Source organism: Lagopus muta, chromosome 1 (genome assembly GCF_023343835.1).
Source record: "Lagopus muta isolate bLagMut1 chromosome 1, bLagMut1 primary, whole genome shotgun sequence".
In the NCBI taxonomy this organism is placed as follows: Eukaryota; Metazoa; Chordata; class Aves; order Galliformes; family Phasianidae; genus Lagopus; species Lagopus muta.
In genome coordinates, this window is record NC_064433.1 from 44,102,910 (window position 1) to 44,116,257 (window position 13,348).

At 39.3% G+C, this 13,348-nt stretch overlaps 1 long non-coding RNA gene across 5 annotated transcripts in view; it reads right to left on the bottom strand.

The window, feature by feature from the left end:
- The window catches only part of LOC125688022 (uncharacterized), a 110,144-nt gene that overhangs the window by 73,923 nt on the left and 22,873 nt on the right, over positions 1-13,348 (bottom strand). For all 5 annotated transcript variants that reach the window (XR_007374573.1, XR_007374572.1, XR_007374571.1 and 2 more), the window contains one exon: positions 8,477-8,551. This is a non-coding gene — a long non-coding RNA (uncharacterized LOC125688022). The remainder of the gene's footprint in view (positions 1-8,476; positions 8,552-13,348) is intronic.

Consider the following 13,348-nt stretch of genomic DNA (forward strand, 5'->3'; position numbering starts at 1 on the left):
TATTCAAATGACATTGAAGGATTAGCCACCGTACATGCAAAGGTGGTCATACTATTTTAGAACCAGCTTCAGTTTTGCTTTGTCAGAAATTCACAAAAAACCTTATCAAAAATCACATTATTCCTGCTCTAACTGAAGATAGCAATGTTTCCACAAGGGCAAAGTTTAGATGGACAAAGAGATAAAAATATAAGGTCACTTCAGTGAGGCAATCTGAGCTGGAATGTACATTCTGAACAAAGTAGTCAGACTGTGTACAAGGTTTTCCTCTCAGTTCTGTGCAGCATTTCCAATAGAGAAAACCAGCCTGGTGGCTAAACCAGAGATGACACAGGGCATTTATTTCTGGCTTGGATACAGATTTGTCGTGACCTTGATCAAGTAGTTTAACCTCTGCATTTTTTTTTACTTGTATACAAGGATGATCAGCATCTCTTACTTCATAGGTTTAATTCATGGATTCTTGTAAAGAGCCTTGAAATTCTTGGCTGCATGTTGCTATAGAAACAAGAAGCAAAACTACAACACAATCACATACGATACTTTTATGACCCCTGGAGTAATCAAGTACTTCAGTCTTTCATTTTAATATGCAGTGGTACTGACATTAAGAGTGGAATAACAGCAATGTTCTATTTCATCCATTTTTGAAGATGGCGAATAGCAGTGTGAACATTACACCCACTCAATATTTTGACCTCAAAAGTGTGCTTTAGTTTAATTTTCAAACTCAGATACATATATGAGGTAGATACAGGAAAAACTGGATAAAGAAAACTCACATCTACATGCCCTTTAACAAAAGTCCACGTGTACACATGTACAGACCATATGGGCATGGTGGATCATGCTGGCCATCAACATTTATCCCATCTGCTCTTATCATAGTACAGCTGCTAAGCACTTCTCAAGCAAGTTCAGATATAACCCTCTGCAAAAGCAGGCGACTGAGTTTTTAGGCAGCATAAGAGATGCACACAGGCTTAGCAAAGAGCTATCTAGTGCCTTCAAGAAGTGGGTGAGGGGTCAATTCAGCTTCATGTTTCTCAGTAGCCCAGCCCACTCAGGCACAGTGCAGGCACAAACACAGCTGAAGTCAGGGTGTAACCCGCTGTGATACAAGCCAATGGAAGTTCCATGGTTAAATGGCCAGCTCAGAATCAAAGAAAACTACAGCAAATCTCCCACATAGCTCACTGCCCAACCAGTCCAACCTTGTTCTTCACAAACAGAACTGTGGGAGGGCCACATATTTAGAGGAGCCCTATCAAGCTGAAATCATGGCGCATGGAGACAGTTCTGCACAGTGCAGGTGGTTGCATGTGCCATTCATGGTCTGTGCAACAAGCATGTGAATCATTTTGTTTCAGAAACATATTTTAAATAGTTGGAAATGACAACTAAGCAACATTATTAGCTGTTGCTCCTCCTCAAAATTTGATACTGATAGAACTATAAAAAGTTTTACTTAATCCTTGCAAATTAGCACACATACATTTTAATATCACATTTGCTTTTATATGTTGACATTTGTGATAAGATTTCTATTAATAAAGTTTGTTTACTGACAGGCTTTTTGCTGCTCCTTCCCTGGCCACCACCAATACATGCAGCCCATTTAAACACTGTGAGTTGTGAAGTACCCATGCTTTAAGCCAGTTTATCATCATGTGACTTAAATTGCTGACATAAAAGGCAGTAGAGAATCTACACGGTGAAAGAGTTTAAGCATGAAGGAATTTATTCAGTGAATCATCTCTCCTGGTGCACATTCATCCACACACTGTCAAGATGAACAAGGTGCATCTGTAGCAAAAGGAGCCAAGTGAAGGGACACTGTGTGTCATCATGTTATGTCACAGTCAGCAAGCATTGTGTATTGCTGAAAACCAGTTTCTAAATCAAGACCATCATGAAGTACTAGATTCTAAAGCATGCCTTGAAATTTTCCTATTACTGTGAAGAAATGATTTTTTTTGTTGTTGTTTTTTCCAATTGTGCTGTATTTTATTACAATATTTATTGGAAATTTTGGAATTGTTTTTAATTCTATTTAAAAAAAAAAAAAAAAAAAACCAACTACCACGCATAAAACATCTTGCACCAAGCCTTTGTATTTGCTCTACAGTGCTGCAACACTAGTGTTCGACTTAATGCATCTTTTTCTTAGATTAGGCCAACTAAACCTTGGCTGCAGTTTCTGGACATTCACACACAGCTGGCTCCCTATGGGCTCCATGATACACTTAAAGAGCTCACTACAGATCATTTTGTTCCAGACCCTCATCAAAATGTTCATTTGGAATACCCCACTGATGACAGAGACCATATACGTTAGATAAGTCTTATAAAAAGGCTTTTTGCAAAAGCCCGTCTCAGTCTGACAAGGACAACTCTTTGTATTGTTCAGTCTTTCTGCCAACACTCATGTTTGCACAAAATGATGACCTTCAGTACTATTGCTAAGGAACATTGCAAATGACAGGTTAGCAGCCAACTCCTACTGATTGGCATGGGACATCAGGCTCAGCTGGCCAACTACTGCCTGCTTAGTTAACACATTTGGAGTATTGCATGAGATTTCCATGGCTGTGGAACAGCATTCTTATGAATCAGCAAACATAGGGAAATACCTGTATAGATATCCTATGTATAAAGTCAATATCAGTCACTTTTTTCAGGTAGCATCTCTTTGTTTCCTTTTGTGATTTGAGTTAGACTGGTTTATAAGATGACATTAGGGAAATAAGGTCCATTTAAGCAGCTACTACTGATTGCTTTCCTACCACCAAGAGAAAAGCAAGGCAGAGTCAGAACCTGGGTCCTTCTTATTCAATCTTACATAAGAAAGGAAGAATGTGGTAAATGAAAAGAGTCTATAAGCTCTCCCTCTTGGGATTTTGCCAGGTATCTCTCACACACTACCTGTCAGTGGAAAGACCAACACTCAGAAATGTTATAACTTGGCTCTCCCTGCTTCCATTCCCACCCGGAGAGACTGCCCATTACCACTGCAGAGGTTGCCTCTAAGTGAATGACCACATGCTTTTAGCACAGTCCTGCTAGTTCAGAAACCATCAATATTGTCAAGTAAGAGTTTACTGGATTGACTTGAGGCACTAGAACGAATTCAAGGCATAACAATTTGAATACAAATGAAAAATAAAAAAACAGTCTTTCCTGTACAAGACCAGGGCCAAAGGATTGCTAGAAATATAATGCATCAGTTTCTTATACATATTGGCCATCAAAATGCGAGTATAGAGTGCCACTGTTTCACTTTGGAAAAGTGCAGAAACAATATCAGATCCTTACAGCATGTAATTGTTAACTCAAGCTTAAGTAGGACAGCTTTGGAGACATTTTCTTCCTTACTCATGGCAGAGATTCCACATCTTCATAGTAGAATTAATGTCATGAAAAAGGATGCGAGGTATCTGCTATGCAAAGACATTTAACGGATAGGTGCAAATGAAGCAGAATCAACTTCTGTCTCTGTCCTCTTTCTCACTGTAGAAGTGCCAGTATTACCGTCCGCTGTCTGAGGTAGATTAGCCGCATAAAAAAGTGTAACCAGAATAGAAAGCTTTAGTCCACGATTCACATCAGTCAAGCCTGAACTGATCAAGAATACAAGAAGATGGCACCTAATGAAAGCAACTTATCTTGACCCATATAATAAATCATAGAATCATAGAATGGCTTGGGTTGGAAGGGACCCCAAGGATCATCAAGTTCCAACCTCTTGCCACAGGCAGGGCCACCAACCTCCAGATCTGGTACTAGACCAGGCTGCCCAGCGCTATATCCAACCTGGTCTTGAACACCTCCAGAGATAGGGCATCCACAGCCTCTCTGGGCATTCTGTTCCAGCATCTCACCATTCTCTCTATGAATAGCTTCCTCCTGACATCTAATCTAAACCTTCCCTCCATGAGCTTAAAACCATTCCACCTTGTCCTGTCACTATCTACCCTGGTTAAAAAAAAAAAAAAAAAAAAAAAAAAAAAAAAAAAAAAAAAAGAAAAAGATGATTCCCTTCTTCCTGTTTATAACTCCCTTTTAAATACTGGAAGGCTGCAGTGAAGTCTCCTTGCAGCCTTTCCTTCTTCAGGCTGGACAAGCCCAGCTCCCTCAACCTGTCTTCATCATAGAGGAGGTGCTCCAGCCCTCTGATCATCTCTGTGGCGCTCCTCTGGGCCCTCTCCAACAGCTCCACATCTTTCCTGCACTGGGGGCCTGAGACCTGAAGGTACCACAAAGGTACCATAAAGATACAATGCAGAATACCACAGTGCCTGTTTCTTTAAATACTTCACCCACGCAGTGCGGTCAGCCCTGGAGAACCTCTAGTTACTGGAGGAAGCACTTGTCCCCACACCCAGACATTCTTTGGCTCCCAAGACTGCTAATTAGCACATCAACCCAGGGTAACAGCTATAGGCTAGTCCAAGAGAAACAACTATAGAAAGGCTTTACAAAAAACCTTTAAATGTTAATGGCCTCAGATTATTTCAGCTTTTAGGGTTTTGCTCAGCTTGCCATGTCCTACTGCACTTCTTCTCTCTTTAGACTTCTTATGGCCTGGCCTCAAGTTCAGGCTTTTTAAGAATTCATGATAGCTGTCACATAATGAAGCACTTCATTGTCCAAGCAATGAAAACTAGCAAAGCTGTGGTTATCGCCCCTTATATGCTGAAGGTACAACAGCAATAGAAATAACAAAGAAAGAATATGCTTTGAAGAAAAACAATGCCTGTTAAAACTTGACTTGCAGTAAGCCAAGCCTTATATTGTTACAGGAACAGCTGCTGAGAACTTCAGTGCCTCCACATTTCCTCTGTGAAACTCAGAGAGAACATGGGCTATTCCAGCTCTAGATCTTCTGTGCCTTTGATGACAGGTACAGCTCACAATTTTAGCTTGGGTACATTGATCAAGAGGTCAGTCATCACATCAGCACTGCTGAGTGTACTAATTAGCATGTTCAAATGGTCACTGTGTCTTATTGCCTAATTATTTCATAACTGGGGGTCATGTTCTGCACCAAATCCGAACACTCTCAATGACTTCATTATTTTTCATTATTTTATTCATCTAACCTATAAATGTTTTGGAGAACACAGTGGTTCTTTCAAAGGTCTGCGTATTTGCCTTGATTACGCACTGAAGCTGTACTTACACATGTATCTCTTGCAGAATTCATTCATGAGGAAAACCATACAAGTTCACAAGTTAATCATTTTCCTGAATGTCAGAAGCCAGGGCAGATCAGGATGTACACTGTGTTGGTAGAGCTGTAAACCAGGCTGCTTTAGTATTAATAGTAAACTTCCCAGACTCAGTAGGATTTTTTAATAGTTTTCGCAGCAAGTTAAAAAGTAGCCACGGGTATTTCTCATAAGTAATTGCAAAGCACAGGAAATGGGCACAATGAAGTGAAAATGGCTCGAGTTTTCAGAAGAAAAATCAACTGTCCAGGGTTTCCTGATTGAGTAGAATAGACATTTTTTCCACAGTAAGAAAAAGCAGGGATTTCAAGAATCCAGTGATCAGCTCCTGTTAGATCCCATATGTTCCAAATACACGTGTTGTAAGATTTTGTTCCAGCTGCCAGCTGTAGACTGTGGCTTACTAGTTCACATTACATGCATTCAAGCATCAGCTACAGAATCAATGACACCAAAAAAGCAAGACTCAGCAGCACAGACCAGTATGGCACTGTATACTTTAGCTGCTCCACTTCACCACATGACTGACAAACAAAACCCACGTTGTGAACCAGCTGCTCACTGGGGTGACCAGCATGCTAACACATTCTGCCATCCTGGTTCTAGGTACAGCAGCATTTGGCAAGGGGAACAGGAACATCTGAGACATAGGCTATTCTGAGAAGACAGATTTTTTTTTCCAAGCATCTTAGGTAGAAAGCAGTGAGATTCTTGCAGCAACTATTCAGACATTGCAGTCCCTACATTAGCTCCTGTTGATAGCCAGGAGAAAGAAATCATTCTTCTGGGCTTCTATTTCATCAGAAAGTTGTGTTCTTTCATGATTCCCAACAACTCCTGTTTTCCCTTGGTTAAAAATTATGAGGTTCAAGGCAAGTGAAAGCCACCCAATATTCTGCCTCTCCTGTCTGCCCCTCCAACTTTCTCATCTTCCCTCATCCTCAATTTTGCTTCTCATGGTTCCTTACAAAGTGCAAGCAGAAAGTAGGTCAGAGACAAACTGGCACTGTCAGATGACTAATTTCAAGTCACGGACACGTTGTTGTCTCTGTCGTACCATAGGAAGTTGTTATTACAAATCCTTCAAAGTTTGTTTTAGCTTGAAATGCTATTAGACTTACTCAACTGGCAAAAGAGAAGGCTTTCCACAGGAATTTCATCTGGTTAAGTCAACAGAGCTCTGCCTGCAGAACACAGCTTCCAAACATGAGACTTTATTTTATATTATTAATTCTTCACCTTTTCCTGTTTATAATGAAAACACTGTGAAATACCCAAACAACTTAACAACTGGTAACTCCCACCTTTGCCCACATGCTCCAACCCCCACCAGAGAGTTAACAGTGGCAAGCAATATATTCTAACAGAAGCATAATTTTAACTTACAATGGTCCTTCAAACTTCTGTAGAATTTCCAAGTGTTCACAGCTTCAGTGAATTAACAGCAAGAAAAACAGTGTCTGCTCAATTAGTTCTGCGGCCAAGTAAGGCCAGAATGACAGCTTTGATGGTTTGACGTCAAATCACCTCCAGCTGCCTTCTGCCTCCAGATTCCAATCACACATGAGAAACATGGTGCAGTAAATAAATGCAGGCTGGTACTTTGTTAGACTGTACCATTACTTATTACAGCAGCAACCTCAAGTAGCGCTTTAAGTCTAATCAGAGAAAATCCCCATTCAGGTTCATTGGTCTAAATAAAAAGGTACTACTTCCTCTTGTTCTCAAAATAAATAAATAAAATCAAAACCAAAAGCAAATAATCCATAGCCACAGCAGGGTGTAATTGTGGAGAAAAGAAAGCTCAGCCTGGCCAGAAATATATCACAGGTGAGATCTTACTAAAAGTCCACAGCTAGAGGGGACAGTGGGACCAAAGCTTAACTCTACATTCTTTTTGTGTTGCTCAGTGAAAATAACAGATTTTAAGTTGGATGAAACAAATACCCGTATAGAGTACTGGACCTCTTCCATCCATATTCCATTTTTGATTTTAGAGTATAGATGATACAGGGTCTTAACTCTTAAATTTCTTTAAGAAAATATTTAGTAACCAAATGTTGCTGTCACAAACATCATTAACTCTTGGATTCAAGTGACTGATAGGTCCAAGTAAAGTGGTAAAATTGAGTACCACATCTGAGATAAACAGCTCCAGTGATGCTATGGGCTTCCTTTGAAACAGCAATTTACAAGTGTTCTGGCTCATAAACTAATGGCACACAATATCTTTTGCATCTTATGATGTATCATAATATAAATATTTTTAGTTCATTTCATTTGTGATAGTTCAGTGTGAGATTATCAACACTACTTAAGGTTATCCTCAAAAATTCTTTGGTTACCTGATAAAACCCTGTTCAGAGAACAAGGTTAAATAGAAAAGTCAGCAAGAGACTTTTCAATTTCATAAGGTCATCCCTGCAAATTAGACTATTAGTCATGTGCCTTAAGCAGCTCTTAAACTTTAGGTTAATAGTTTTTCAATAATGTTCATTTAGTGCTTCCTTTCTGAACACAAGTTCACTATTTCAAGGCAACAAATGTAATAGTCAGATCACTTTAGAAAGCATATTGCTAATGGCAAGAAAGTCAGCAAGTGCCACGGTTGTGTAGTTAACAGTTTATTCATTTGGCAGCAATCATCAGACCTACACATGTACCTCAAAACTTAGCCCAGTCTTCTTTTTCAAACCACTAGGGTAAGTGGTATTGATTCGCTGAAATTTAATTTCAGTGTTCAAGAACATCTATTTTATGTCATACAAATTGAAACTTGGACTTTCTTACATAAAACTGGTCTCCCTTCCATAAAATTCCAGATTCACATAATCACAAAACATGAACTATGTCAGTACATTTGATGATGATTCTTGCCAACTTTGCTTTCCAAATTCATTTTCCCATTTTCATAGTCTGAAAATCAACAGTAACTCAAAATTAAGCAGAAGTAAGGATGGCAATAACATTAGTGACAGATATTCACCTCCTTGTTAACTAATTTTAAGGGCTATGAAAGAGCAGCAGCCTGCAGGAGAGTTATTTATCCATAAGATCCATTGTTAGAAATCTTTTCTGTCTGCTGCCAGCTACAGTTCCCTTGGCACTGCTGATTGCATAAGTCACTTGGAAAATGACATCAGATCTTCACCATCAGAAAGCAGTGGTGTTAAGCAATAGCTGACCACTGAGTTCAAATATATACAAGAGGTCACTGTTATATTACTGTTATTCAAATTTCTTACCTCCAGACAGAATCCTCTGATACAGATAAGACAGTATCAATTTACAGTGGCTGGTTATTCAGCTCAAGCCAGGGACTGAAAGAGAAAACAAAGATAACACTCTTGTAAATACAGTCATTTCAAAAATGCAACTCTTTTAGGCTCTTTTGTTTCGTGATCCTTTCACCAAGCCTTTCAACTGACTCAAAAGTTGACCACCACTGACACTGTCATCACATTTTGCATTGAAATACTAACATTCTGTTTTGGGGGTGGGGGAATGAAGAATTGAAAACATTTTTAAAAGAGAGTTTTTAAATCAGTTTCAACTATTTCAACAGAGAGTTCACATAAAGAATTCAGAAGAAAAAGCAAATAGCATAGAAAAGATGGGAAAAGAATGTTTAATAACCAGGAGTTCATGTTGTAATATATTGATTTAACAGTAGGTAGGCTAACTAGCTCATACAAATCTGGATTTTCTAAGCATTAAGACTTGATAGGAGTGAGGAAAAGTGTTACTGTTTTTCATGAAATATCCCTTTAATCTAGGCCTTGCTTCACCAAAAATACATTTTCATGAGTATATCCAATGCTACATTGTTGATAAAGAAAGAGTGAGCAGAAGTAACAAAACTTCTCCATCTGGCAGAATAGAAGACTTGAAATGGGCACGTATCAAACCCAGTTCTAAGTACTAGTGAGACTTCAAACTGGTACCAAGTTCAAGGGATTTGTCTCAGTGACAAATTCTTGGCTGCATGCTGTATAGAATTTAACGTTGAAACATACAGTTTTAATGTTTATGTCTCAAAACAAGATGTAACTTTCATAAAAGAGAGCTCAAATCAGGGTGCCTATACTCAGATACTGTTTTCAAAATGCACACAGAAACGTCCTTGAATGTCTGTTATGCAACTTGCTTGTAGAGATTTCCCTGTATTGCCACAATAACTCAATACATTATCAGGGAAGAAAAGGCTTTATTTGGTCATAAATGTTCCATCCTATTGCACAGTGCTAATTCTTGCTAACTTCTGCTTGGAAAAAGAATCGAATCATAGAGGCTGGAAGGAACCTCTGGGGATCATCTAGTCAAACTCTCTGCTAAAGCAAGTTCCCTACATTAGGTCACACAGGAAAGCACCCAGGTGGGGTCTGAATAGCTCCAGAAAAGGACACTCCACAATCTCTCCAGCTCCTGTAGGGAACTTTGTTGCCTCTATTATTCTCCAGTATAAGGTTTCTTCTGGAGTCTACCCAGTCACTGCAATGGAAATGTGTAGGTAGAATGTTGTCCTGCACACATTATGCAAAAACACAAAAAATTAATTTTGACAAGTCTCAAAATGTCTGTTCCACAATTGTAACAAACCTGCTGATGGCTTTAAGAGTTCAATTATGCAGTACTGTGTCGAGTAACAGAAAGCCCCATACTTTACCACCAGCAATTGGAAGACATCCCTTTCTCTCCTAAACACTTTGACAACAGGTCCCTTCTCTTCCTGATCCACTCAGCTTCTATGGGAGGAATTGAGTAACATTTGCTTGTTGTAAAATGCTGAAACCCACTGAACAACACAGAGTACAGTGTTGTGGATGGTCACACAGAGCTCAAGGAAAATTAATTCAGCAGGTACATCTCATTGGGGAAAAAAAAAAAAGTGGAATCTGTTCCTCTTCTGCCATAGCTACCTCCCATACCTCATCCATCCTATTTATCTGGTTTCCTATACCCCAACCCTATAGAATAGGCCCCAGCATCTTGATTCCCAGATGCCTTCCATTTATAAAAAATAAAAGGTAAAAAACAACAACAACAACAACAACCAAACACCCACACAAAAAGAGAAAAGCTTACAGCAATTGTCTAAGAAAAAAGAAGTAAATATGCAAGATGTCTCCAGGATGTAAAATACAGTAATTTGGAAGTTGGCCAGGGCACACTGTATCTGCTCAAATCCTGGAAGCAGAGATGATCAACCAGCAGCATCTTTTCCAGATATACCCACTGTGCATATCTGGTCACATAAAGTCTATTTTCCTAAGAAAAGCTAAAAAAAAAAAAAAAACCTGACAACCTAGGAGTATAGGTTAAAATGCTGAAGACTTTAAGCATGGATGAATTTGACACTTCATTCTGGAACAACACTTCTTTATTGTATAATTATTAATCACTAGGAAAAATAACCTTTAGCTAGCACAATTCTATGCATTCCTGCACCATTTCCAGTCCCCTTGAGAAAATCAGGGACAAAAAGCTAGGACAGTTTCCCTTAGCAATGCAAGTTCTCTCTTGGCCTACAGCCATTAAAATAAAAGGCAACCCATTACAACCAGTGTTAGTCAGCTGCAGAACAACTTTTAGAGCTGCAAGAGTCATCTAAGGCCTTCTTTAAAACCAATGGAGAAAACAGGCATTTAGGGAGTGATTCATCTGGTTTATTTTAGTGACATTGGGATGAGATAAATTGTGCTGCAAAATAAAAAAACCCAAGCCATAAAAATGCCTATTTTCCTCCATACACAATAAATGAAGACCAGAAAAGGAATTGTCTGCATTTGGTAAGATGAACCCCACCCAGTGAGCCTGTGGCACACACTCACTCCTCTCAGAGACTTTTTGTTGTAGCTGTTAGAGTTTCCATTGTTTCCAGACTACTGGGCAACCAGCTCCCTCCATAAGGGCATGGATGCCCAAAGCTACTCCACGACTCCTAAGCTGCCAGACCCAACTCTGTGGACTGACTGGGATCTGGAGGGTATGACTTCCCATGTGGAATAGTTTACATGGTAAACAGAAAAGAAATGGATCTAAAGAAGCCTGAACTATTTTTCCTAAACTGGTAATCGGCACTCCACCATTGCAGATTCTTACAACAGCAAGCAAAGACAGCTGCCTAAGGAAGGTCAAGGAACCAACTTATCTGTACAGACTACTTAATTAATTAACCAGGCACAGAACCTATTAACCAGGCACAGAACCTATCCACACAGCCGAGTAAGTACACTTTTGAATAAACTTTAAAACTCCAGCACTACCCAATATTCTTCCTGCTGGATAGTCAACTGTTTCCATGCGTCCCCACGTTCAGCTCTAACGATGCTATAACAAGTGCAGAATGACTAGTTAGCACATTTGGCTTCAAGAGTAGCATTGCAGAGCACTACAGGCACAGCTATTGAGATCCTCTTACAGTGCTACATATATTTTGTCAATACAACCTGAAGCCATGAAGAAATATATTGCCAACAGAAGCAGCCAAATGTGAAGGTATTCTGCCAAAAGAACTCTTGAGCTGCACTACGCCAACAGACTGTTTGCCAGCTACATCTCCTCCTGCAGAAAAGGTCTTGAATTTCTACTCTTTCAGTTTTGTCATATTCCAGTATTAAATGGATGGATTGATATTGTGCAGCCAACAAGGTGATACTGGTTATCCTCACAGATGTTTTTCGTCACTACTCAAAGCTAGCCAACATGTCAATTTATACCATTTTCCACACCAAAAAATATAAGCACAAGGCTGTAAACATCTAGCAATGCCTAATGAAATAATGTTAAACTCCATAAGTGTAGGTAGGCTTCCTTGGGTCTTCAAGGATTTGGATGATGATACAAACACTACAGCCTTACTACTCCAGCAAGCACAGGCAACAGACACTGTTCTGAAGTAGCAGTACAGACTGTGCATCAGTACAAAACAAAAGGACTAATATACTGTGCCACCAGAAACAATAAGTCACTGCCTGCATTTCAGACTAGGATTTTGCCTTTTGCAGTCACAGCAATGATACTATCTTGCTGAAAAATCGGACTGGTGATTCAGGTATTTGAGCGTTGTCTGAAATTTTTTTATTGTTTGCTGTCAATGATTCAATGAGTAAGGAACATTACGGGAATGGTTGTTTTTTGTTTGTTTGTTTTTAAGGATTTTTAAAAATCTCAAAGAAAAAGATTAACATCAGCACATCTGCTGCCAAATCACAAAGAAGATTTGGACAAGGTATTTGATTTTCCATTTTCCCCACAGCTTATGAAAATGTCATAAGCCCTTCAGCCTGACTCTCACCTTCTCTTTCCAGCCTTTCCAAAGAGCACCTGGCTTGGAACCTAACATTCAATTAGCTTGCTATGTGATACTTTTCCCAAGGGTACAGGAGATCTAGACTGACGCTAGGCGCAGACCCTTCATCCATGGCATGTACCCTACACATAAAGATTACATAGAGCCAAGCTGTCTGGTTTGCACTAGGGATTCTCAAATGATAATACACCAGTGTTTTAAGGGATCTGTTACATACTCACTAATGATCATAACTTCACTGAAATAATTTTTCTTTAAAATAACGCTACTATAGTGTCATACAAAGAATGTAATATTACCCTTGAAATGCAATTAAGCCAGCCGTCTGGCTCTTTGAACTTCGATGCAGTTCTGTTCAGAAAACATAGCTATTCAACTTTCATGCTGTTTAGATCAAGGGAGATGGATATACTTCCCACGTCCTTATTTTTCCCACCGTAACACCACTGTGTTGGAGTCAGAGGAGGTATTTCTGATCTCTGCCCACAACACAGAAAAGACATTTTCAAACAACTGTTACTAACAAATCCTTCTACAACTCTTGCTGTTTGTGTCTGTTGCTTGGCCTCTAACTCTGCCTTGCTGCTCTGTTGAACTTCTGCAACAGTGTCTTTAGGGTATACCAACAGGCCAGTTCTGAAAACCATAATTGCAAACAGTATTTCTGGGACACCTTTTCAAACTTTAGGATAAATGAGAACAAGTTTGCAAGTGACGCAATTCAGGTCTAGCTATATGCTAGCTGAATAACCATTAATCCAGTTATGATTCAGATATTGTTAACTGAGTTTATTGCTCTAAAGCA